This window comes from Aquarana catesbeiana, linkage group LG04 (genome assembly GCF_042186555.1).
Source record: "Aquarana catesbeiana isolate 2022-GZ linkage group LG04, ASM4218655v1, whole genome shotgun sequence".
NCBI lineage: Eukaryota > Metazoa > Chordata > Amphibia > Anura > Ranidae > Aquarana > Aquarana catesbeiana.
This window is the reverse complement of record NC_133327.1, coordinates 269,278,856-269,305,445: the sequence shown is the minus strand read 5'-3', so window position 1 is coordinate 269,305,445 and position 26,590 is coordinate 269,278,856. Positions and strand designations below refer to the sequence as shown.

Here is a 26,590-nt window from a genome sequence, read left to right as displayed (position 1 = left end):
TTTTGTTTCAGATACATGCTCTGGTCCCATTGTGTACTTAAATGTATGCCTACATCTTCATTTACAGAGAAAGAAAGACAGGGGCGGCTTTGCAGTGACTGATCACTGTGATAGCCAATCAGAGGCTACCAAAATGATCAGGTGACCTGCAACTGGGAGTTTCAGGTCCTGAACGTTAGTACAGGACCCGGGGCTCCCACTGAGACGTGCTCCCAGCACAAAGATAGATATGCATATATGCGGCCCCACAGAAAAAAGCCTAGGCCAGTGAGGACGCATATCTGTGTACTGTCACCGTGAATGAGTTAAGCTGCTTGTAGGTGGTGCCAAGTCAACAGGTGACAATGCTGTCCGCAGAGACTTGGTCTAAGAAAGTATTTCAATGCCTAAAGCCACATCTGAAAAACAACACATTTATCGATAGTTCTTTTTAGCACCCACCATCTTAGAAGTGGATTTGTAGAATGGCATGGATGCAGTAAAGCAGAGGATAATTGAAAATGATTACATATTAACATCAACTTAAAATTTCAACTGGAATTTCACAAAAGATAAAGCATAAAGGCCATTCATGTTGTACCTTTGTCTGAGACCTTTGTCTGGATAACCAAGCAGAAGCCTTCATGGCCATGGCAGCATTGGAAGCAGATCTCCCCGCTGGGGCCATTGAGACCTGGCAATAGATGGAATTCTGATGCACACTGTCAAGAACTGAAAATAAATATAAGTGACTATAATAAGTGTCCATTCTAACCAACAAGCATAAAGCCAAAGCATTGTTTACCCACAGCATCCATTTACACTAGGAGTGTGATGTGCTTGAGACTCTTTGGGGTTTATTTACTAAAGGCAAATCCACTTTGCACTACAAGTGCACTTAGAAGTGCAGTCGCTGTAGATCTGAGGGGGACATGCAAGGAAAATGTAAAACCGCATTTTTGTTTGTACATGATTGGATGATAACATCAGCAGAGCTTCCCCTCATTTCAGATCTTCTCCTCAGATTTACAGCGACTGCACTTCCAAGTGCACTTGTAGTGCAAATTGGATTTGCCTGTAGTAAATCAACCCCATTGCGTACTCTCAATCAGAAATGGAACTTTTATGCTTCATGAAGTTAGCATGTTTTACCTACGATACTGTTAAGACACAACTTGGCAGAGTATGTGTTTTTTAACAATGAAGGCAAAACTTTTTATTTTTTTATTTTTTTTACATTTTAGATATCATAAAGGAGGGATATGGGAAACAGGGGACGCAGACATCAATAATAATCTGACTAATCCCTCTCCACTCTCTGCAAAGCTAAAAAAAAATAAAAATAAAGTTTTACCTTTTAGTTATTACTGTAAGCACCCTAATAATAACTGGAGGTCTCTAGATCTCTGTACTGTAGATATTCCCCACCAAAAAAGAGTGGAGAGGGGTGGACTGGGGTGTTTTTTTTTAATGTGTGTGTGTTTTATGATTTCTTGTGCATAACAAATGCTAATCTAATTAAACTTTTTGCTTGATCTGACCAAGTTAGGATTTGGCCTATACTGAAACTGGGGTGCCAGGCTCCAAACAATAGCACTCCATAGGCAACATAACAGCATAGGGATTGGTGGAAATTTGCTATTTTTTACAAGAAAAAACTATGACATGACAGGACCTGTATTGAAATAGTGAAACAGGTGTTACTCAACTCTTAGATTTTTTTGTCTTGTAGCGCCCCTAATAAAATCAACTTGAATTTGTGTTGACAGGTTTCTGCTGTCTACTACTACCCTCTGCTGCTATACTGTAGAATTGCAATAATAAGCTTTCCAGACATTAACTTTCCTTGAGCTCTTTCACTAGGTACTTTGGAAGTATCATACATTTACAACCAACATATATTTATTACATTACTGGATATATCACTAATAAATTCTACAGCACTTAATAAAGTACAAAAATTCCGATCAGCTTTTAAAGTAAAGGAGCTAACAATCTAACGCTCCTTTATAGTCATACAGGGGTTAATTTACTAAAACTGGAGATCGCAGATTCTCCCACAGCTGTGGATGGTAGCCAATCAGCATCTAACTTCAGCTTGTTCAATTAAGCTTTGACAATAAAACCTGGATGCTGATTGGTTTCTATGCAGAGTTGCACTAGATTTTGTACGCTCCAGCTTTAGTAAATCCCCCCAACAGCTTTTTAGCCTACAAGAATGATTGTGAGCTGTCAGAAGTAACTGCACTAGCCAGAGATAAGCTCTAACCATGGGTGGTCGCAGCCTATTGCATTAGGGTGTGCACCCCAAAGCATAAACACCTATGCCTTTCTCTACAGCCTCAGCTGCATTGGACAGTGAATGAATGGGAAGTGCTCTGTGCTGAGCGCCTTCATGTTCAATAACAAACTGAAGCATAGTAAACATTTACTAATTAAAACACTTTAGTATGCTTCAGCTATGAATGAACACAGTGAGTATCAGTGGTGGCTGGTGCTCCATTGGTCGGGGGGCGGCAGACAGACCTGACCACAAACCCTACCCGTCGCTCCAGCCCGCCACCCCCACACTAACCCCCCCTTTCCCGTCGTTCGAGTCCGCCACACCATTGACAACACCGAACCCCCCCCTTCTAATGTCACACAACAGGGTGGGATCAGGGTGCAGTGCTCTACTCCCCAAGCCCACCATTTTTTGGAGCCAATTAGAGCTTCAGTGCTTCTAATTAAAAAAAAAAAAAATCCATAGAAATCCATGCGTCTGGCGCCCTGCATGTAGATTAGCGGGCCGGGCGCATGGATTGGGGGGGGGGGCGGCATGAGCGGCCGCCATTGGTGATTATGTTCACTATGTTCATTTAGAAAAGGAAGGGGATGGTAAATTACATACTGACTAGCCCCTTCCCCTGCTCTCCAACATGAAACATCCTTGCAGCAGCCGGGGGGAGAGGACAGTAGGGAAGCCAGCATCACTTTAGGGGCCACAACACAGCGGAAGCCTGGGCAGTAGTGAAAATCAGGACCGCATAGAGTGATTAGGGTGTGCCCAGGCATTCCTGGCACACCACCTGCGCACTCCTATGGCCCTCCAGCTGTTGCTACAAATTCAACTATTCCTCTGTCTTTGGGAGTCAAGCTTGTAACCGTCAGCCTTGCAATGCCTCGTGGGATTTGTAGTTCTGCAACAGCTGGAGGGCCACATATTGTGCACCCAACGCTTACAGACTCCTAGATTGAAACTGAACCCAGAGCTTTTAACCAATCAGCTTCCGTACTGCACACAGAAGAAATAGATAAAAGTATCCAAATATTAAAATTTTTACAAATATCCAGGCTGATGACTATTTTGCCAAGTTAAACTACAACTGATTTGAAAAAATGAAATAAGGAAGCTTACTTTTATTTCAAGTAGACCTCCAGACAAAAATAAATATGAGTAGCCCAAATGAAATGATAAAAAAGTAGCTTCTGCTTTTCTCACCATCAAGTCAGATGTCCTTAGTTTTCCAGACTGAATGATGACCAGCATCATTAAACTCATTTTTCTCAGAGCCCAGGTAATTATGGACCCACCCACAGCTTGTGTCTGGACAGTGAAAGAAAAGCAGCATAGCAATGAGCGCATCTCTCTGTCACTCTGCCCTCCCCTCCTATCAGCTTCTCGTCAGCACAGGAACTAATATACAGTATATACAGTATATATTAGATCAAATTTAGGCAGACTAATAATAATGAATCACTGATAAGAATATAGAAAGGTTCACCTAATACACTCCATGCACATATATCTGTGCCCTCAGTGCCTAAGAAAATGTAAAGCTTTTAAGGCCCATTTACATCTTTCAGTTGCAGTAATACTTGATACGTGTGCTTTACCAGTACAGTAACATGCAAGGCACATGTTGAATGGCACCCCGATGCATTATTACAGCAGTAGAAAACATAAGCACACAGCAGCAGCCTACAATGCACATTTTTTTTTAAATTGTAAAAATGGCATGGGGTCCTCCCCAAAATCCATACTAGTCCCTTATTTTAGAAAGGGGTCTGGTATGGACTTTTAAGGGTGACTCAAGGCAAAAAATGACATTGCTTTCCACCCTAAAATCCATACCAGACCCTTATCTGGGTATGTAGCCTGAGGAGGGGCAGCTAGTATGCTGTCTGTGTCCCCATCAGAGTGATTTCTGTTCTTCCTGTCACAGAAATATGAAAGAAAGTGAGTGGAATTCTTGATAAAGTGACAGCTGTTTTTTACAGATGTTGCTGGCACAGTGACATCAATGGCATTTTGGATTTTTTTTTGTTTTTTTTCTGGCCCAATAACAATGGGCAACAGTACAAATAGTGAGTATCAATGTCCCCATGACTTATGCTTTAACCACTTGACCACCGAAAGGTTTTACCCCCTTAATGACCAGAGCCTTTTTTGTTATTTAGCACTGCGCTACTTTAACTGTCAATTGCCCGGTCATGCAGCACTGTACTCAAATGAAATTTAAATCATTTTTTCACACAAAGAGAGCTTTCTTTTGGTGGTATCTAATCACCACTGGGTGTTTTATGTTTTGCTATATAAATTTAAAAATGCAGAAGATTCTGAAAAAATAAGCCCAAATTTTTCTCACTTTCTGTTTTAAAATTTTGCAAACAAATAAACTTTCTAGATACATTTAGGCCAAAATGTAGTCTGCTACATTTTTTTGGTAAAAATAACCCAAATCAGTGTATATTATTTAGTCTTTGTGACTGTTATAGTCTACTAATTATGGCGTATACATATTTGGAAATTGATCATTTCATTGATCCTCTTGTACGGACGGCCTATCTCATTTCTTGAGGCCCTAAATGCCAGGACAGCACAATTATCCCCCAAATGATCCTTTTTTGGAAAGTAGACAGTCCAAGATATTTAGTCAGAGACATAGAGAGTTTTTTGAAGTTGTATTTTTTTGTCACAATTTTTTGGAAAATGAAAAAATTAAGAAAAAGTTACTTTTTTTTCTTCACAATTTTTTTTTCACATGCTGTCATCAGTGCAGTACAGAGTCATCATTTGGCTGGTGTTGCAGTGATCAGGGATACTGAATGGTGACAGTATGTTAAGAAAAACAAAGTTTTTTTTTCTTTATTCCATTCCATTTATGTAAACTTTTTTTTTCTTTTATTTTACATTTTTTTTGGCATACTGTCATCAGAATAGTTCAGTGTCAACATACTCACACTGTACTACTCTGGGGGGGGGGGGGTGATCAGGGATTGTCTTTTGCACTATTATTGCTTTTAGCAGTGATGATCACTGCTATAAGCAATAGTTTTAACTGTCATGAATGGCTTTCATTCATGACAGGGATGCTCTGATTGGCTACAGCTAAGCACATGGTACAGGGTGCCAGATACCATGTGATAGCTGTGGGCCAATTACAGCATCACAACAGTAAGCAAGCTGTCATGCTTGGAAGCCATTCATGATTAGGGGTGCGCATCTTCACTGGCCTCACGATTCGATTCGATTACGATTATCAGGTCCACGATTCATGATGCATCACGATTACTGCGCGCGGTTTTCATCCAAAAAATTTAAGTAGTTAGAAGAACTCCATTTTTTAAATTTTACCTGTTCTTAAAAAAAAGACAACACTCCCTGCATGTAGCAAAGTGTAAACACAGCAGACAACTTAAAGAGGAGCTCCAGACTGCCCCCAAATGACTACAGAAGATGGTCAGAGACTGCAGACATGATACAGGAGATGGTCAGAGACTGCAGACATACTACAGGAGATGGTCAGAGACTGCAGACATGATACAGGAGATGCTCAGAGACTGCAGACATAGTACAGGAGATGGTCAGAGACTGCAGACATGGTACAGGAGATGGTCAGAGACTGCAGACATGATACAGGAGATGGTCAGAGACTGCAGACATGGTACAGGAGATGGTCAGAGACTGCAGACATGATACAGGAGATGCTCAGAGACTGCAGACATAGTACAGGAGATGGTCAGAGACTGCAGACATGATACAGGAGATGCTCAGAGACTGCAGACATAGTACAGGAGATGGTCAGAGACTGCAGACATGGTACAGGAGATGGTCAGAGACTGCAGACATGATACAGGAGATGGTCAGAGACTGCAGACATGGTACAGGAGATGGTCAGAGACTGCAGACATGATACAGGAGATGGTCAGAGACTGCAGACATGGTACAGGAGATGGTCAGAGACTGCAGACCTGCTGGACGTGGTAAGGGTGGTGCCAGACTGTCCTATCCAAGACGACTAATACCCCGCCGCCCTCACCACTAACCTGTCCCATATAATACTATTACCATAGCGCTCCCCTGCCCAATGTCACCACGGACCAATTCCCATCCTTCTCGACCAGCATCCACACAGTCCTCTGCTCTTCCCCCACTTCTACACTGAGCATGCAGATAGGGCAATAAAACAAAAAATTGTGTGCAGTGCTTTGTGCTGATAATAAATGCACAAAAAAAGTCTTATTAAGTAGTGAATAAATATAGCCCTGAAATATATAATCTGTGATCTGATTAAAAGAAATCTTTTGTGTATTCAAAGTAATTCCAGTGCTGAGTGTTCTCTGCTGTGTCATTCCTGATTTCTGGTGAATGATTTGAACACAGCAGAGCACACTCAGCACTGGAATGACTTTGAATACACAAAAGATTTCTTTTAATCAGATCACAGATTATATATTTCAGGGCTATATTTATTCACTACTTAATAAGATTTTTTTTGTGCATTTATTATCACCACAAAGCACTGCACACAATTTTTTGTTTTATTGCCCTATCTGCATGTTCATTGTGTAGAGGTGGGGGAAGAGCAGAGGTGTCCTCCATGCGGCCCCCTCACCTGGCTTGATATGCCGTAGCTCCACTCTCTTCCTCGTCTCCGTCACACCTGCTTGACATGCCGCGACTCTACTCTCCTCCTCGGAGCTCCGTGCTCCACAAGCCGGCCGCCGCCACTCTTAGCAGCAGCAGCTCCAGCCACCGGTGCTCCATGTCCCCGCGAACATGCACACAGCGTCGCTCCTCGCAGGGCAGCAGGGGGATGACGTCAGTCAGGGGCAGCAAGCGGGAAAAAGCCGGCGTTCGGCTCCGTTCGGTCGCGGAGGCGGATGACGTCATCCTCAATCGATGCCTTAAAGCTATAGCATCGATGCCGCATCGTGGACGGTCGAAAGCCGATGCATCGATTCGGCGATTAATTTCAACAGCCCTATTCATGATGGTTTTGCTTACATTGTAATCATGTGATCACTATGATTGGTCATAGCTATCACATGATACCCCAGCTGCTCACAGCGGCCAGCTACCGAGTGCCATGATCTGCTGTATCCACCAGGGGGCACACCAGTGTGCATGTGTTCTGCAATGTACCAGTTTGTCACAGTGCGTGGAGCTGCCACCCACTCCCAGTAAATGCATAGTTGCCAACAGCCCCGATTTTCCCAGGACAGTCCCAATTTTGGGACCCTTGTTCCGATTAAAGTTTGTCCCGATAGTTTTCCCGGGATTTTGGTTTTGTCCCGAGAAAATTGGGAATCTTTTTGGCAAAAAACGACAACGGCTACACAAAAATGGCCACCGTCGCCTCCACGAGTGTATTTCCCCCTTGTGTTCAGTGCAGGGGCCACCAATCGGCTTCTCTCTTCAGTGTACAAATAGAAAATTCTATTGTACACTGAAGCCTGTTGGCTGAAGGGATTGGCGACCCCTCCCCTCTCTCCACTGAACACAAGAAAATGTTCAGTCTCCACACGCCACCGCCGCCAACCTTCCGCTCCGCCCTGTGTGTCTGAAGAGCTCCACTAATGGAAGGACCGGGCCTCGCTGGTGGGGACAGTGCACTGATGGTCCTGGCTCCCCCTTGTGATGAGCGGGGGGGGGACACAGTCACACTGATGGAAGAACCGGGGCTCCGCTGGCTGGGGACAGTGCACTGATGGTCTTAGCTCCCCCTTGCACCCTGTCCCCCCATGTCACCACCATACCTGCACCCCCTCCCCCCATGTCACCACCATACCTGCACCCCCTCCCCCCATGTCACCACCATACCTGTTTCCCCCCTCCCCCCTGTGTCACCACCATAGCTGCCCCCCCTCCCCCCGTGTCACCACCATACCTGCACCCCCCTCCCCCTGTGTCACCACCATACCTGCACCCCTTCCCCCCATGTCACCACCATACCTGCACCCCCCTCCCCCCCCATGTCACCACCATACCTGCACCCCCCTCCCCCCATGTCACCACCATACCTGCACCCCTCTCCCCCATGTCACTACCATACCTGTTCCCCCCCCATGTCACCACCATACCTGCTTCCCCCCTCCCCCCTGTGTCACCACCATACCTGCACCCCCTCCCCCTGTGTCACCACCATACCTGCACCCCCTCCCCCTGTGTCACCACCATACCTGCACCCCCTCCCCCCATGTCACCACCATACCTGCACCTCCCTCCCCCATGTCACTACCATACCTGCTTCCCCCCCTCCCCCCTGTGTCACCACCATACCTGCTTCCCCCCTCCCCCCGTGTCACCACCATACCTGCACCCCCCTCCTCCCCGTGTCACCACCATACCTGCACCCCCCTCCTCCCTGTGTCAACACCATACCTGCACCCCCCTCCTCCCCGTGTCACCACCATACCTGCACCCCCTTCCTCCCCGTGTCACCACCATAGCTGCACCCCCCTCCTCCCCGTGTCACCACCATACCTTTACCCCCTCCTCCCTGTGTCATCACCATATCTGCACCCCCCTCCCCCCTGTGTCACCACCATACCTGCACCCCCCCCCGTGTCACCACTATACCTGCACCCCCTCCACCCATGTCACCACCATACCTGCACCCTCCTCCCCCCATGTCACCACCATACCTGCTTCCCCCCCTCCCCCCGTGTCACCACCATACCTGCACCCCCCTCCCCCCATGTCACCACCATAACCTGCAGCCCCCTCCCACCATATCACTACCATACCTGCCCCTCCATGTCATCACCATACCTGCTCCCCCCATGTCGCCACTATACCTGCACCCCCTCCCCCCATATCACCACCATACCTGCAGCGCCCTCCCCCCATGTCACCACCATACCTGTTCCCCCCCATGTCACCACCATACCTGCACCCCCTCCTCCCCATGTCAACACTATGCCTGCACCCGCCTCCCCCCCATGTCACCACCATGCCTGCACCCGCCTCCCCCCCATGTCACCACCATACCTGCACCCCCTTTGGCCTAGTCACCACCATGCCTGCACCCCCCCGGCCTAGTCACCACCATGCCTGCACCCCCCAGGTCACAATTATGCCTGCACCCCCAAACCACCACCATGCCTTCACCCTTCCCCAAGTCAGCCTGTAACACCCCAAGTCACCATGCCTTCACCAACACACCTCTCCCCCCTTGTCACCACTCTTGAGGAGATGTAGATAGACTGCAGCCAACACTCCATCTGCAGCCAACACTCCGTTGGGGACACCTGACGTAAAAGGCACTCCACTGGGGGCACCTGACGTAAGAGGCACTCCACTGGGGACACCTGGCATAAGAGGCACTCCGCTGGGGACACCTGATGTAAGAGGTACTGTACTGGGGACACCTGATGTAAGAGGCACTGTGCTGGGGACGCCTGATGTAAGAGGTACTGTCCTGGGGACACCTGATGTAAGAGGCACTGTCCTGGGGACACCTGATGTAAGAGGTACTGTCCTGGGGAGACCTGATGTAAGAGGTACTGTCCTGGGGACACCTGATGTAAGAGGTACTGTCCTGGGGACACCTGATGTAAGAGGTACTGTCCTGGGGACACCTGATGTAAGAGGTACTGTCCTGGGGATACCTGACGTAGGAGGCACTGTCCTGGGGACACCTGACGTAAGAGGCACTGTACTGGGGATACCTGATGTAAGAGACACTGTACTGGGGACACCTGATGTAAGGAGGTACTCCGCTGGGAATGCCTGATGTAAGGAGGCACTCTGCTGGGGGCACCTGATGTAAGGCCGGACTCTGCGGGGGGCACCTGATGTAAGGACGGACTCTGCTGGGGGCACCTGATGGCATCTGGTGGCAGGTGACACTTTCAGGGGTCCCACTGATTCTGCATTATGGTGAGTTGAATGATTTCATCCTATATTACAATGTAATAATAAAAATAATGCGCTTCAATCATCCTGACACCATAACAATCATGGTGCCGAGATGATTGAAGCGCTAACATCAGGTGTTTGGAGTATCTTTATCTGCTGATTGTTAAACTCTGGAATACACATTGCTATTGTGGTGTAGGAGCTGGGTCTGCTGTCCCTCCATCCCTCTCCCTCTACCCCCCTTTCCCCCTTTCCCTCTCCATCCCTCATTCATCTCAGACTCTAACCACACCCCTTTTTGAGCCACGCCCATTTAAACCACGCCACTATTTTGCGTAAACCACATCCATTTTTTGGCGCGGCACGCAGCATTTCTTCTTTTCCCTATGCCACGCCTACAAACACATGCCCCGCCCCCTAATTATAGTGTGACTCCGCCTACAGCCAAAAAAGTGTCCCGAAAATTTTTTTAACAATGTTGGCAACTATGTAAATGTACTGTGGTGTTTTTTTAGATCTTCTGGGAGTTTAGATTTAAACATATTGGCACTTAAGTTATATCTAAAACCAAAACATTTTTGTTCATTTTGGATAAAACATTAACCATTTGAATCATGGTCGCAGTTTTAAAATGGCGCAGAACAGGGGCTATTTGCCCCATCGCTGGCTGTGTCACGTGTTTTTTGACCCTCTAGATTCAGCGGCTCATGTGGGCACCCAATGGCATTGTCCCTGGAACCACTGACTTTCAGTGACAGTCAGGGTCCAGCATTTCCAATTCTCCTACAGTATTCTATAGAATACTTCTGCATTGTGTTCACATCAGGAATGTAGTAAGGTACGGCACTTCCTGTCAGTAGGGAGGCTTGGGCAAAGCTGTTGTAGCTCTGTCCTGCCTCTCCAAACAGCAGTAGATCCTGTAAAGAAGGATGTGCTGGAACTTGTAAAGAGTTCAGAGAAGGGCAACAAAGCTAATAAAGGGACTAGAGGATCTCAGCTATGGGGAAAGACTCCAACATTAAACTTCTTCCCTCTGGAGAGGAGACACTTGAGAGGGGATATGATACTGATATACAAATACCTTACTGATGACCCTAGCATAGGGAAACAACTTTTAAGTGAAAGAGAGTTTAAAAAGACATGTGGCCATTCACTGAAATTGGAAGAGAAGTGGTTTAACCTTAAACTGCGTAGAGGGTTCTTTACTGTCCAAGTGGTAAGGATGTGAAATTCTCTTCCACAAGAAGTGGTATCAGCACGGAGCATCGATAGTTTAAAAAACTATTAGATGGGCATCTCAATGATCACAACATACAGGGATATGCGATTTACTATTACTACACATGCACACTCACACACCACGGGTTGAACTGAATGGACTGGTGTCTTTTTACAACCTTACTGACTATGTAAATATTAATCGTAGTAGTAATAATAATCTATTGCTGGCTGTTTGCATCCAGCAATGTCAAAATTAGAAGTGATCAACTGCTGCACAGCTGCATGGGTGTTCTGGATCTTTCCAATGACTGTATCCAGACCCCCTGTAATGAAACGAAAAATGTTAAAATAAATAAATATATATATTGTGGCAGGTCGAGCCCATGACCCTGATAAAAATGGATGTCTGGGCCAGGTTTTCTGGGTAAAACAGGAAAAAACTGCACTATAATAATAATGAGAAAAACCAGTGTGTGAATACATAAAAATCAGTTAGTATGTAAAAATGAAAAAAGGTCAGTAGGTGAGTGACCATAAAAATCATCAATGAAGACAGAGAAAGTCCCAATAAAAAAGACATGAATCACTCAGTAATTCCCAGTGAAGGCTATGTAGGAAACATGGGATAAAACACCACTCGTTGTGATCCACCACCACATAGATTTTGCGCTTACCAGAAGGCAAGCTAAGTAAGCCTGTGTGTAAACTGAAGGTCCGGATGCCAAACCAATGGCGCTACTTCTCCGTGCTCAGCGTAGACTTGGAGGTACAGCAGATGATGGCCCATACACCAACCCACGCTCGGGATCATAGAGGTAAAAGAAAACTGGCCATAGTGTAAATCCGCTTATAAAGTTTATTTAAAAAGAAATTGCACTTACAAGGATGTGTAGTATAAAAACAGTCGGCGTTGCATGCAACGTTCACATCAAGGTCGCGATGACGTCAGAGCCTCAACCTCCCGACGTACATTTCGTCTATAACTGACGACGTCAGTGTGTAAAAACGGCGAACTGTTTTTATACTACATATCCTTGTGGTGGTGGATCACAACGAGCAGTGTTTTATCCCATGTTTCCCACATAGCCTTCACTGAGAATTACTGAGTGATTCATGTCTTTTTTATTGGGACTTTCTCTGTCTTCATTGATGATTTTTATGGTAACTCACCTACTGACCTTTTTTCGTTTTTACACACTAACTGATTTTTATGTATTCACACACTGGTTTTTCTCATTATTATTATAGCGCAGTTTTTTCCTGTTTTATTGTTGTTTTTGTGTATATCCCACAATTTAAACTGCTGCTGGTAGAGTTTTTGGTAGCGCGGTATTTTTCCTTTTCCAGGTTTTCTGGGTAGCAAGCACACTAATGGCTCAGGTGTGTGCTGCATCATCTTAGAGCCAGAGTTATAGGTCAGTGACCCCACCCTCCCGAGGGGGTCAGTGTGTGGAAGGAGCTGTGAGGTGCACATCACACCATACTAGCCAGGTCAGGACAGACAAAGGCCCGAGCCTGTGCAATTGTAGTAGCTGGAAGCTCCAGGAGAAACAGTCAGAGCTGACAAAGATACTGCGTTTTGTGCATGAGCACTGGGACTGTGTGTTTGACAGTCTGGAGGACCAGGGCAGGAGGCCTGAGCAGTGAAGCTGCAAAGAGAGCCACGAGGCTTAATTCTATTTTTTGTTGCATTGATGGTGAGAACCCTCTGTGTGGGAAACTACTCAGGTGTGAACTTTTTGTTTTGTTTTAAATAGAAGTGGGCAGCCCTGAAACGTACTTCTGGCATGGTGTAAACGATGACGTAACGTGATGTAAACTCACTGTTTGACGCTACCAATGAGCTACAAATTCCCCAACTTTTCGCAATTGGTGAAGAAATGCAATTGGCATAGATGGCAGAGTTCCAGACCCTCGCATACCAAAAAATGTGAGTTACCAGATACTGTCTGTGCTTTGCTGGGTGAGCAAGGAAATGTGTATTGTCTCGCAAGCCTTAAAGAGACAGTACACCCAAAAAAAGTTTCCGAGGAACTACTACAGCCAGTGGGAGAGTGCTGTAAAAGTTCTGCTGGGAGAATGCAGCTCCCCGCGGCAGCAAGAGAGGAAGTGTCATCTGGATGGTGGAGCTAGAGCGAAGAGGTGGCTCATTGTCCCCACAAAAAGGGCTGGGGTGTCCAAAAGCCCGTGACATCTAGCAGGGTGTTTGTGGTTTCATCCTGTACTTGCATGGGGAGATACACCCAGAGAAACGCCAGATGGAGTGGTAAGACTGATCTTGACAAAAATGTGAAAGAGACTGAGTATGTGTCTAATACTAGTGAAGTGGTGGCAACTGGCAAGTCTGGTAAGGAGATACACTTCCAAGAAGGACTTGCTGTTGTATAGTAGTACCCTGTAAGGTGGGGAAACACGGGGTAAAACTGAGTATAATGTTTTGCTCACTAATGAGATTCAGGTGAATAGTGGGTTAATGAAGCCAGCTGAAAATGCAAATGTGTATGTAATGCATGAAGCACTGCTAGTGCACAGTGGTGAAACGGTGGTATTGCAACCAATGTTGTCTGAAGATGAGTTAATGCAATGTGATCCTAAAACAGACCGGGATGAGTGGCGCAAGGAAGTACTTGCATTACTAGACAAAGTGTCCGGGTGTAAAAGTGAGGTGGACACTATTGCTGCTGTGCCAGGAGAAGGGTCTGCTGAACAGCCTATAGACCAGGGTGCACTGGCTGCTGCAGAGATTAACCCTCTCATGACAGAAGGACCAAGTGAGCGTGAACGCACCGCAGAAATTTTGCCTACAACACATGAAGGAGTTGATAATGTGGTATGTCTTGTGATGACAGACATGCTCAAAGAAATGTTAGAATCATGGAGTGTACAGTGAGTGTATATCTTGCCGTCCTCTCCTGGGTCAGGACAACTTGTATCACGGGGTACTGCAAATTTGAGATGGATGTTGCAGGCTGTACTGGGCAATGTAGCCAATATGAGAATTATGTGATACAATATTTTGTGAACATATTGAAAGTTGTCTCACAGTGTGGTGGATTGTTTCATACTGATGTTGTTTATGGGAAACACTCTGGAGCCCTGTTGACAGGTCAGAGGTATTGGTTGAAGTACCAGAGGACACAGAAATGGTTAAAGAGATTGGTGTGAAAAAATGTGGTGAAAAATGTTTGTTGGTAGGACAGTCGTAATTGGAGTGTTGGACGACAAGGGGCTGTGAAACTGTGTGAAGGTTCAATAGGGAGAAACTGCTTGCCTGTATGTGGTCCCTCCTCAGACACTGTCCTATCAAGCAGATGGGACAAGAGTTCCTGATGATATTGACAATAATGAATTTCTGAGAAATTGGTTGCCAAGGGTGACCACACAGGTGTTGGGGAACCTGGAAAACAAATGGTGATGGTTAAGGTTGGTACAGGTTGCGAGGGGGGTGGCTCCATATCCGATGTGATGGGAGTAGGCCCCCTACAGTTCTGGGAGAGTAGTCCTTTTAGAAGTAAGGTCAGAAAGGTTTGGACCCCTGAGGGTGGTAGCTGGCACAGAGGTGCCAGTGTGAAGAGTTGGTATGTTTCTGCCTCTGGTGTAAAACAAGATGATATGTGGCAGGCCGAGCCCATGCCACTGTTTAAAATGGTGGTCTGGGCCAGGTTTTCTGGGTAGGAAGCACACTGATGATGCAGGTGTATGCTGCATTCATCTTAGAGCCAGAGTTAGCCTTTGAGGATGTAGCAGCTGGGAGCGCGGGAGAAACAGTCAAGCTGACAAAGGTACAGAGTTTTGTGCACGAGCACTAGGACTGTTTGTTTGATGGTCTGGAGGACCAAGGCAGAAGGCCTAAGCAGTGAAGCTGCAAAAGAGAGTCAGGAGGCTGAATTATATGTTTTGTTGCATTGGAAACTATTCAAGTGTGAACTTTTTGCTTTGTTTTACATGAAATTTGGCAGAAAAAACCCTGAAACGTACTTCTGGCATGGAGTAAACTCACTGTTTGGCACTACCAATGAGCTAGGAATTCCCCAACTTGTTACAGTGTATAATATATAAATATAATTGGATGACATTTGCGTTCATTGCGCAAGCATCAAAAGCTCATGTAAGCGAATGCAATTTCATTTGAATTGTTAGTGATCGCAAACCTGTAAAAAAAATCTCTGTTGGTAATTTGTGTTGGTAATTTGTGCCCTTATCAACCTGATCTTAACAGTACACTAACAATTTACGCCAACCTGTTTTTTCTTCCTGTGTGCATTACAGGGTAATAAAGCTCCCGTAAAGGAAAAAAACGCACTTTCACTTTGAGCTTTACCATTGATTATATTTGGGGTAAATATATGGGGGTATGCAAAATACAAAAAACCTTGTAGTGGGAAAAAAAAATGAATACTTTTTTTTTTTTTTACTACTTATTCACAATAAAAATTTAGGAAAATATATGTATCCAAATTTGCTACCACATTATTGCTCTATCTGTACTGCAAAAAAAAGCTGTAAAATACATTGGAGTAGACTACAAATGTTGAAAGGTAAAAAGTCTGGAACCATAAACAAAAAAATTGCTCTGGGACTCAAGGGGATTAGGGTAGAAAGCAGAAAACCTTTTTTTTTTTTTTTTGTGCCATATGTCTCATTAGGGAGATTCCCTTGATGTCCTGTACACTCAATGGAAAGTGAAAGGAAATCTGTCCAATGGGGGTAAAATCCCCTTTTAGAGAGTAGCCATAGTAAAACATGGAAGATTTCCCCTCTATTCCTGTTCTGGTGGCAACTCAAGTTTTGGATCTACTCTCGCTTTCATTCCTGGTGACAGAGAGGATCAGGACAATTAAAGAGAGTGGGTCTACTTTTCCAGATACAGGGAGCAATAAACACCAGACAAGGGTTCTAGCCCCCCATCACCAGTGATGGCTGGTGGTCAAAATTTTGGGGGGACTAGAACCCTTGTCTGGTGTTTATTGCTCCCTGTATCTCGGATAGGTAGACTCACTCTGTTTAATTGTCCTGATCCTCTCAGACCTGGCCCCCTCACTTGCACCAGCAACATCCCCCCCGTGGCTCTCGGTCGATCCTCTTGCAATACACACTCCCCCCTGGCGCTTGATCGATAGCTCGCAATCCTCTGATGCTAACACCACCACCCCCACCCCCTGAGCGCGATCCATGGCCTTACCTTACTGCAAAAGAGGTGCAGGGAGGAGGACAAGGTGTTTGCTGATGCTCTGCTGAATCAGGGTAGGGCTCCTAGGAAAGACTGCTGCTGCCAGGGCCCTTGCTTCTCTTCCGGGCCGAATAGGAGGCGGATCCTAAGAACCGTCCTAAGACTCCTGGCCAATCGGGTCTCAGGACCGGCTTCCTGATTGGCCAGGAGGAAAAGCAGGAAGACATTAGCGAATATTAATTCACTAATGTCAGACAAGTGGGTGGGCTCAGGGTGCAGTGCTTTGCGCCTCCCGAGCCCACCATTTTTCTTTTTTGAAGTCTATTAGAGCCTCAGGCTCTAATCATGTGCTTTAAAGAAAAAAAAAACCCACTGGAATCCATGCGTCCGGCATCCTGCATGTAGATTAGGGGGCCAGACGCATGGATTAGGGGGGGGCGGAAATACAATTTCACTTAGTCCAGCCATTCAAACCGTGTAACAGTGTGCTGCAGGCTGAATGTACCAAGTTGATCGATCAATCAACTTGGATACAACTAGCCTGCCGCATTCACTTGCGATTATCGCTAGCTGCTTCTATAGCAATAATCACTGACTTCTTCTGGCAAGGATGGCTTCCTTCGCCCGCTCCTGCCTCCCCATTGCCCCCCCGCCGGGAGCACACAATTGCTCGGCAGGAGGGATTCCCCTGTCAGCACTGTCTGTGTTGATGGGAGAATCGTGCGAATTCTTTTCTGCAACCCGTGGTTGCAGGAAAGAAATTTGCACCATCTATGGCCTGCATTAGGCATGTTTTGTTACATTGTTATCTAACCAGACACATACATTTTAGTTGTAATAACACTGTAACTGAAATGTCCTGTCTATCGATGGTATTTAAATATCTTGGTGTGATTTGCAGCTAGTACCGGTAGAGGGATGTCTAGCCACCCTTCCTTGTTACATCAGTAGCTGCTAAAAATATCTTCAGACAGACAAAACACACTTACATGGCTTGTTATGAAGACACTGAGTACTGTCAGTCTGTTCTTGTCAGAAGTAATCATTTGTATGCATTGTGAGATATATATACATTTATGCATAAGGTTTAATTCACAAAGCTTTACCAGCCTAAGCCACCATTCACATCTGAACTGAGTGTTTTTCTGATGATTTTTAAAGCTTTTTTGGTGCATTTTTGAAGTGTTTTGCTAGCATTTTTGCACGTGTATACAAGCTCAGGCGTCTTTGCTTGGGCGAATGGAAAGCAGTATAATCTGTGATATCTGTGTCTTCCTGTGTCTTCTACCTAGTTAGAAGCATAATGTTGTCTTCTGCTCCCCGAGGCTTTTAAGTTATGGACGCTATTCTAAGTACAGGCGGTCCCCGGGTTACAAACTAGATAGGGTCTGTAGGTTTGTATTTAAGTTGAATCTGTTTGTAAGTCGGAACAGGTACATTTTTAGCTCCAGCCAAAAAAAACAATTCTTAAAGCGGAGCTCCACCCAAAAGTGGAACTTCCACTTTAAGCACTCCTCGCCCCCTTACATGCCACATTTGGCATGTCATTTTTTTGGGGGGGGGGGGGGGGGGGGTGCTCAGATGATTGCCTGCCCACTAGGAGAGCGCAGCCTGAATCGCGCATGTGCAGTGCGGGCCCAGCCATGAAGCTGCAAGCTGTCATGGCCGGTTGCCCACGGTTTCAATGGAGGCACCGAGGAGAGGAGGGGGAGAGGAGCTCCATGCGGCCGCATCGCTGGACCGTGGAACAGGTTAGTGTTCACTTTCTGTCCCAATGACAATTGGATTTTGAAAATGTTGGGTTGTTGTGGAAACAAGGCTTGGTGATAAAGCATCAGTGGAGGTACCTTTTTCCCATGATAACTCTTACAGGAGAGAATTTCCCTTCCTAGGGGAAGATTTCTTCTCACTTCCTGTTGTCTCCTTCCGTTTGTAAGTAGGAGTCATTTGTAAGTCGGGTGTTTGTAACCCGGGGGCTGCCTGTATCTTGGCAGCAGCTGCCATGCTATTGTTAACCTTCCTGAAGGTAATCCCGAGTGTGGCTCGGGGTTAAATTTCAGTACCATTAGCGGTAACCCCGAGCCACACTCGGGATTGCATTGCAGAATCCTGGTGCAGCGTACTCACCCCAGGATCCTGCGATATCTCCCCGCTGTGTCCGCGGGCTGTGTCCTCTGCCCGATGTACTGTGTCCTGGGATCCGTTCCCTGCGAGCGTCGCAACGCATGGGGGCGGAGCTGGGCAGCAAATTCAAAAAGTACACAACATATACAGTACACTGTAATCTTACAGATTACTTTACTGTATCAAATCATCTCACATCTCATTTGTCCCTAATGCTTTATCCAGTGCCCTGCATGCACTTTTATATTATATATACTGTTCTATCTGCCTGGAAACTGGAGATTGTCCATAGCAAACAAAAAGTGTCCCTTTACGTCAAAAGTGGTCTTAGACCAGCTAGAAAACAGTGATAATAAATTAGAACACTTGCAGAATTGAGCGATAGTGAATTGTGGGGAAATTCATTTTATTATTATTATTATATTATTTTTTATAATTATTTATAGTTATTTATTATATTATAATTTATGATTTTGTGTTTCAAACTTTATCATACACGGGATGTCTACTAGACTCTTGGTGGACAGATTTAAGTGTGTTATTGCTTAAGAATTACAGGCCTACAATATAAAATGCCAAATTTCTATGCAAAACAATGTACCGCTTTGAGATGCAAAAATCTGACATAATCATACTGCCAGGGTGGTTAATGGAGGAAAGGAAAAAAAAATGTGGCGATGCTGGATTCATCATGTAACTGCTAACAGAGAGCAAAGAGAATGGTTTGGGTTGTGCCGGCACCTTACAGATCAATGCCTCCATATCCAGCATAGTGAGGCCTTCTTCCTCTATTACCTTACCTGGGCTTCCTGGGTGAGAGGAGTGCAAAGTCACTAGTGTCACGCATTTACAGGTGTTCTTTGAAGTCTGTGGGGACAAAAATGTGCAACACAGCTCAAAACAAATTCTCATTTACCTTTTCAAGCTTCAAGCAAAAGAGTGTAGAGATGTGAACAGTCAAAACAGAAAAAAAAATGGTCCTACAGTCCTGCATTACAGTGGTGGACTCTGAGGGCCTGCCCACGATTCCGAGCGTTGAACAGTGGATGCCAGTACCAGCTGCCAGGAACGAAGAAATAAGGTAAGTATAACCTTACTAATCATCCCTTAGGAAAAACAAGCAGATAACCCTTGCAGTGGAGAGGGGGGTAAACTGCAAGAATATAGATACTTCACCCCCAGAGTTCAGCTTTAAACAACAGCCTTGATGGTAACAAGTACAGCATAAAGACATTTGAATTATGTCATTTCATGCTGTAGAAACCGCACAGTACTGGTAATATGCCCAGCTGTAATAATATGACCACTATAATGCCAGCATTATCTTGTTACACATGACATTTACTGCCAAGTAGAAACCATATTAATAGTGGTAAGATACTTAAATCTTGTTATATTATGTGTCCGCTTCAGTACAGATCTGGAAACACTGACGCTGTTTACAAGAGTCACTTCTTCACAGCTTCAATCCAACAGTAAAATTACTTACATCACCTACATCCAGCAAGCTGGAATATAATTATGGGCAACAGTCTGAAAACCTGTCAGCAATTGCTGACTTCCTGAAAATTCTAGTAGCTTGGCTGTAGCTGATCTTCTGGATTTTATTATTTCTTCATAACTGACTCAGAACAGAAGTCAGAACAAGTATTTAGCAACTGAACACAGAACTATTGATCTGAATACTTTTTCTGGGTCAGTGAAATTAAAGCATTACACATGACAGCCAGGCAACTAGTATTTTCAGAACATTTTTACTGTGACGGGTTTCCATTCATACAGGCATACAACTCTGGGTCCAGGGGCTTACAACTTTTCACATGCATGGGTTTACACAAGTAGCAGCGTAAACCCGCGTACAGCTGCATGCGGCCATTCTTTACTATGGTCATCTGTATGCAACAACTGCATATCCCCAACGCTGTATCCTGGCCTAGGCCGACAAGGCCCAGACCTAGGGCAAGACTTTGCAGGGGGGCAGCACGAAAAGAGTCCCCGCCAGCTTGCGCTACACTGTTAGTGTAGCACCAGTCTTCTGGGGCGGACTGGGCTGAGAGGCAAATTAGTCTAGCACCCCCATAAAGCAGCCGCACTGCTTCCGGTATGCGGGCGGACAGCATTCCGCAACTGTGGGGGGGGGGGGGCACTGCTTCTAATTTTGACTGTCCTATCATCCTGGACCACAAACCTTCCTCACTGTGCTATGTTTTCTGCTGCACCATTGGCGTGGTTATATCTTCTTAGTCCAATCCATAAAATGATCAGAAATTGCTTAACGTAGAACTACAGGCAACACTTTTTTTTTCTTCATTTTGGATAGAGTAAGGGACGGTTAAAGCTCCTGTCAGTTTATTTTTTACCATCCCTGTCCCATTGCAGAGATTTCCCTTCACTTCCTGCCCCATAGCCAAACAGGAAGTGAGAGGAAATCTATGCAAATTAAGGAAATCCATTGCTCCCCCTCCAGGCCCTCAGAACTAGTGTCCCCACTCGAAATTTTCAGGGCGGGTCTTAAACAGCAAGGGGTGTGGCCTTGACAGGAAGGGGTGGGTCATATTTAAATTAGGGGGTGCACGAGTTTATTCAGGCCTAGGGCAGCACAAAACCTAAATACACTACTGCGTGCAGAAATACGCCAGCAATTAATGTTTATACTGTGGAAAGTTTAGAGCCCTGATTCTCAACCTGTAGTCCAAAGGCCATATGTGACTCAGTGGTACTTGTTGTGTGGCCCTTGGACCCCAGCATTCTCTAATTAGAGAGGGAGAATTGATTTCTAAAGGGTTATTAATGGTCATCTCTACTAGCCTCATGTGTCCAGTCCCTTAGAGCCCTTGCACACTGGGGCGGGGGCGGCGTCGGCGGTAAAACGCCGCTATTAATAGCGGCGTTTTACCGTCGGTATGCGGCCGCTAGCGGGGCGGTTTTACCCCCCGCTAGCGGCCGAGAAAGGGTTAAAAACCACCGCAAAGCGCCTCTGCAGAGGCGCATTGCCGGCGGTATAGCCGCGCCGTCCCATTGATTTCAATGGGCAGGAGCGGTAAAGGAGCGGTATACACACCGCTCCTTCACCGCTCCGAAGATGCTGCTAGCAGGACTTTTATTACCGTCCTGCCAGCGCATCTCTCCAGTGTGCAAGCCCTCGGGGCTTTCACACAGGAATACATGCAGCGGCACTTTTGGGGCGGTTTGCAGGCGCTATTATTAGCGCAATAGCGCCTGCAAACCGCCCCAGTGTGCAAGGGCTCTTACTGTTCTTTGCAGCATATCTCCAATCTCCAGCCAAACCTCTATTATGTCCATGGTCTCTGACCATCATTTCCTCTAGTATGTCGGTAGGCAGGTGCAATATACTTTCTCCACTGCAGGTGGCACTCTTACGCAGCTCCACTGTTGTGGGAGAGGAAGTCAAGAGCAACAGGGTTCCTTTAGGCCCCTTTCACACTGGGGCGGTTTGCAGGTGTTATTGCGCTAAAAATAGCGCCTGCAAACCGCCCCAAAACAGCCTCCGCTGTTTGTTCAGTGTGAAAGCCCGAGGGCTTTCACACTGAAGCGGTGCGCTGGCAGGAGAAGAAAAAATCTCCTGCAAGCCGCATCTTTGGAGCGGTGAAGGAGCGGTGTATTCACCGCTCCTAAACCGCTCCTGCCCATTGAAATCAATGGGACAGCACAGCTATACCACGGTAATACCGCGGCTATAGCCGCGCTATACGAGGGGTTTTAACCCTTTTTCGGCCGCCAGCGGGGGGTTAAAACCGCACCGCTAGCGGCCGAATACCGCGGTAAAACAGCGCTAAAAATAGCGCTGTTTTACCGCCGACGCCCCCTACCGCCCCAGTGTGAAAGGGGCCTTATGGTTTCCTGGGTCACTGGGGAAGCTATCCTATTAGATGCCACTGCCCTATGAGATTCTAGCAGCCATCTTCAGTCAGGCAGTGCCTATTTAAGGCCCTGGCTCCCAGGTTTGGGAGCATTTTGCGAGTTGGTAGAGTAAGGACAGGTATCTCATCTGTTAGGGACAGTATTAGCCTTAGAGAAAGGTTCCTGATGAGGAGGGGAAGCGTAGGGTCGCAACTCTTCTGAGCAACTGCCCAATTGGGCACTAGATGGCCAGGCAGCATTCTGCCCCTCTCAAGAGACGGTGTCAGCCCGGTTGGAATCTGCTCCTTTCACGTTACTGAAATCTGTGAGTGCACCTGGCCAGGTAGCCCACCAGTATATTGTAACTGTTGTTGAATCATTCCAAAGAAGTTCTGCCCTGCACCTGTCTGTGTGAATTATTGCCACCGCACACGCTGCACCCCACCTAGGTATATGGAGGCTATGACAATCTTCTCCAGGCTCCAGCATTACATAAACTGAACATCATGTGTGACCCTTTAATAATATTAGGGGCTGCAGTTGAGGTCCCATATACCTCATAAGTTGACAACCACTGGGTTAATGCCTTTGACAGATTTTTACTTCTGTTTCTGTAAAGATTTCACTTTACTTCTTAGCAAGATAGGAAGTGACTTGAAAGCTCTCCAGTCGTGACACAGACAAAAACACATTTTTGGAAGAGTGGGGAAGCTTAAGAACTTCTAGCAATACATACTGTATGTGTATGTATGTGTGTATATATATATATATATATAATTATTTAATTTTTTTGCTATCTGTGACAACCACAGCCCCTGTTTCTTCTCCTGGTGTCATGGGGACAGCAAGTAAGGTAAATCACTCTAGTCTGGTCACAGAAATTAAAACTAGAGAAATTAACACTTCACCAATCTATCCAAAACTAAAGCAGGGTATGCAGATTGATTTTTTTTACATTTAACCGCTTACAGACCAGAAGATCTGGCTGCTTAATGACCAGGCCATTTTTTGCGATACAGCACTGCGTCACTTTAACTGACAATTTGCGCGGTCGTGCGACACTGTACCCAAACAAAAGTAACGTCCTTTTTTTCCCACAAATAGAGCTTTCTTGGTGGTATTTGATCACCTCTGCTGTTTTTATTTTATGCACTATAAACAAAAAAAGAGCGACAATTTTGAAAAGAAAACAATATTTTTTTACTTTTTGCGATAATTTTCTTCATCAGTTTAGGCCGATATATATTGTAAAAGTTATAGCGTCTACAAACTATGGGAAAGATTTATGGCATTTTTATTTGTTTTATGTTTTTTTACTAATAATGGCGGTGATCTGCGATTTTTTTTTTTTTTTTTTTTTTTTTTTTTTTTTTTTATTGCGGCAGGCAGATCGCACACTTTTGACACATTTTTGGGACCATTTACATTTATACAGTGATCAGAGCTATAAAAATGCACTGATTACTGTGTAAATGTCACTGGCAGGGAAGGGGTTAACACTAGGGGGCGATCATGGGGTTAAATGTGTTCCCTAGTTAGTGTTTCTAACTGTATGGGAATAGGACTATCTGGGGAGGAGACATATCATAGCTCTCGTTCCCGCAATCGCGGGTGGCCGGTGGCGATCTCGCCTGCTGGTCACACGCATCGGGTCCCCCACTGTGCCCCTGGCAGCTCTTTAATGGGAAGATGTACCCGTATGGCAATTCATGGGGAACGTGCCACTTTGCCAACCTATATCGGCATGAGCCGGTCTGCAAGTGGTTAACCAGTGGGTTAAACAAAAAAAACTCTCAGATACCTGCATAAAAACATGCATGTTGGCACAGGGATCTCTCCTGCTGTGTCTTTTGTATTTTGAAAGTAGGGACTCCATATTAGAAAACAAAGATCAGCGCTGCAGTCATTGCCTGCATGCGCTGATCAAATGTTGGTTTTCCAGCAGGAACATTTGAGAGAAGCTGGTCAATAGACTGGCCAATTTACAGTCCGTGTATACTCTGCTTAAAGTGGTTGTAAACCTAGTTACACCACTTTTACCTACAGGTAAATCTATATAAGGCTTACCTGTAGGTACTGGAAATATCTCCTAAACCTGCACAGTTTAGGAGATATTTACCATATACGCTTGCGCCAACGTCATCGGCGCAAATGCACACTGAAGAAAGGGCACGATCGTGCCATTTCTAAAGGGCCCATGCCGTGACCGGCAGCTCCCACGCGTGATGTCACGTGACTCTGGCCAGTCACAGTGCCGGAGTCCACGGCCCTGGAAGGAAGAGGGGTGAAGATGGATGCGGCCACCAGCGGGGACATTTCGGGCTTTGTTTAAAAGTAAGTGCAACAAAATGGGAAAGAGGAAGTAAAACCCATCAGGGTTTACTTCCTCTGTAGCCTCCCTGGTGGTTTTCCCGAGTGTGGCTCGGGGTTAAAATTCAGTACCATTAGCGGTAACCCCGAGCCACACTCGGGATCACATTGCAGGATCCTGGGGCGGCGTTACTTACCTTGTCCCCGGGATCCTGCGATGTCACCCGTAGTGTCCGAGGGCTCCGTCCTCCTCCGAAGCCTCTCCTACCAGGCTCCGTTCCCTGCAAGCGGCGCGACGCACGGGGGCGGAGCCTGGCGGCAAATTAAAAAAAAAGTAAAAATCATAACACACACAGTACTGTAATCTTACAGATTACAGTACTGTATGAAATGATTTCACATCCCTTTTGTCCCCAGTGCTTTGTCCCATGCCCTGCATGCAGTTTTACATGATATACACTGTTCTTTCTGCCTGGAAACTGGAGATTGTCCATAGCAACCAAAAAGTGTCCCTTTACGTCAAAAGTGGCTTTAGACCAGCTAGAAAACAGCGATAGTAAATTAGAACACTTGCAGAATTGAGCGATAGTAAATTGTGGGGAAATTTATTTTATTACTATTTTTTTTTTTTTTAATTATTTATTTTTATTTATTATATTATAATTTATGTTTTTGTGTTTCAAACTTTATCATACCCGGGATATCTACTAGACTCTGGTTTGGACAGATTTAAGTGTGTTATTGTTAAGATTTACAGACCTACAATATAAAACGCCAAATTTCCATGCAAAATAATGGTTCCGCTTTCAGCACCTAAAATCCGAAATAATCATACCGCCAGGGAGGTTAAGAGTTAGGTATTATTATTATAATATAGAATTTATATGGCACCAACAGTTTGCGCAGTGCTTTACAAAATGAAGGCAGACATTATAGTTACAATACAATTTGGTACAAAAACAGAGGGCCCTGCTCATCAGAGCTTACAATCTAAAAAAACATTTTCCTCTTTGAAACAGTACATCTTTGGCAAATGTCCCCATTTTTTCTTTAGAACTAGTTTAGTAACTTGCTATTTGACAGCTTGTCCTCTGACAAAAATAACTTCCTTTAACATACCAGGTGAAACTAAACCTGGGCGTATATCTGGGTGTGTATTATCAGAAATACATTAACGTTCCAAGCAGTGTGCTTTTATTGTCATTCCTGTTTACAATTGTTACTATGTCAGCAAGCAGGAGTTGAAGTGTCAATGATACTACTTGCTGTTAAGTAATCTTTTATTGTGCTAAATGTCAGCATAAGTATTCATATAAATCGTACTTCTTTGATTTAGTATCACAGTTATAGTTTACAGTAATAATGTCATATAAAAGTCAAATAAATTGATAATTTATTAATTACCCATGAACAAAATAAAATAAACATACCATATGGTATTTGGTGAACGGTGACCATTGTTACCCAACATTGTTACCTAAGCAAAATGTATTAAAATGTTTTTTTAATTGCCTATTGTTATTCTAGGATGATACAAAAAAAATACCTGGATAGTTTAGATGTGCTATTGCTAAACTGTGTCACATACCTCAGTGGTGAGGTGTTTCGCTTTTTCTGGTGGGGCACGCAAGAGAGCTACAAAGCCGGTTGCACATTGAGTTGCCAGACAAACAGGAACATTATTGCCTACTGTGTAAATATGTCACAGCACATTGGAATTATTTATTTACCCTTTGCCATGGCGAGCAGGGAAGATTCATACACAAGGCTAGACACATTTGCATAGATTTCTCCAGCTA

At 45.2% G+C, this 26,590-nt stretch overlaps 1 long non-coding RNA gene across 1 annotated transcript; it reads right to left on the bottom strand.

Annotated features, from left to right (window-relative positions):
* Positions 1–591: 591 nt before the first annotated feature.
* LOC141141491 (uncharacterized) lies at positions 592–26,590 on the bottom strand. Its single transcript, XR_012244100.1, has 3 exons — positions 26,380–26,590; positions 19,421–19,487; positions 592–711 (listed from the first exon to the last, which is right to left on the bottom strand). It is a non-coding gene; the product is annotated as an uncharacterized lncRNA (long non-coding RNA).